Below are 747 nucleotides of genomic sequence, written 5' to 3'. Positions count from 1 at the left end.
GCACTGCATTAGGCAAGTGAGGTAAAGGAGTGAATCTCATCGCCGGGCGAGAGAGGCTGCATTGCGAAGTCCTGAGTGGGCACGACATCATTGAGCAGGGCATCGAGGCCACGGCGAGATGCGGGCCAGCCGCGGATTGATTTAACACTCCTCATTGCTGCACTCTGCCTGCGGAGTCGTCGCCGGTTCCAATGAAAATCCCAGCATTTCCTCTGTCAGATACGACAGAGAACTAGTGTGTGTCGTCCCGCAGCCGCTGGCTGGCTAGTTGATGTGACTTGGCAAAAGAAACCATGGGCAGCCATTCTGGCGAGTGCGACAAATTCGAATGGGCCGCATTAGCGGATGCAAGTCTATGGAAAGATGATGGGCAGCCATTGTGATTGCCAGCACGGCAACATAACTCGGAGAACACACCGCAGATGGAGAACCCATCTTTTACTGAGCCATCCCACCTTGTGAAGCGATTTGTCGTGGATGTCTGGAGCGCCGGGACAGGGACCTGACTGTTGGCTTCACTGCAGGAGGTGTCCCGGATCTATCAACCAACCGAAGAGAGCCAGGCCAACGTCAGATTGAGCCTCCCCCAAGTCATATTCTTGGCAGCTTTAGCTTTCGACGCGGACGTGGTGGGACAGCTCCCCGGCGTTGACATCCCCTGTTCGCACGACCACCAAGTGTTACCACACCTCGATCCCTCGGCTGTCGTCATTCGCTTGGCCAACATAGGCTACCATCGGAAGGTTC

Source organism: Verticillium alfalfae, genomic scaffold (genome assembly GCF_000150825.1).
Source record: "Verticillium alfalfae VaMs.102 supercont1.8 genomic scaffold, whole genome shotgun sequence".
Classification (NCBI taxonomy): Eukaryota; Fungi; Ascomycota; class Sordariomycetes; order Glomerellales; family Plectosphaerellaceae; genus Verticillium; species Verticillium alfalfae.
The sequence above is the reverse complement of the archived record's forward strand: the minus strand, read 5'-3'. Positions refer to the sequence as shown.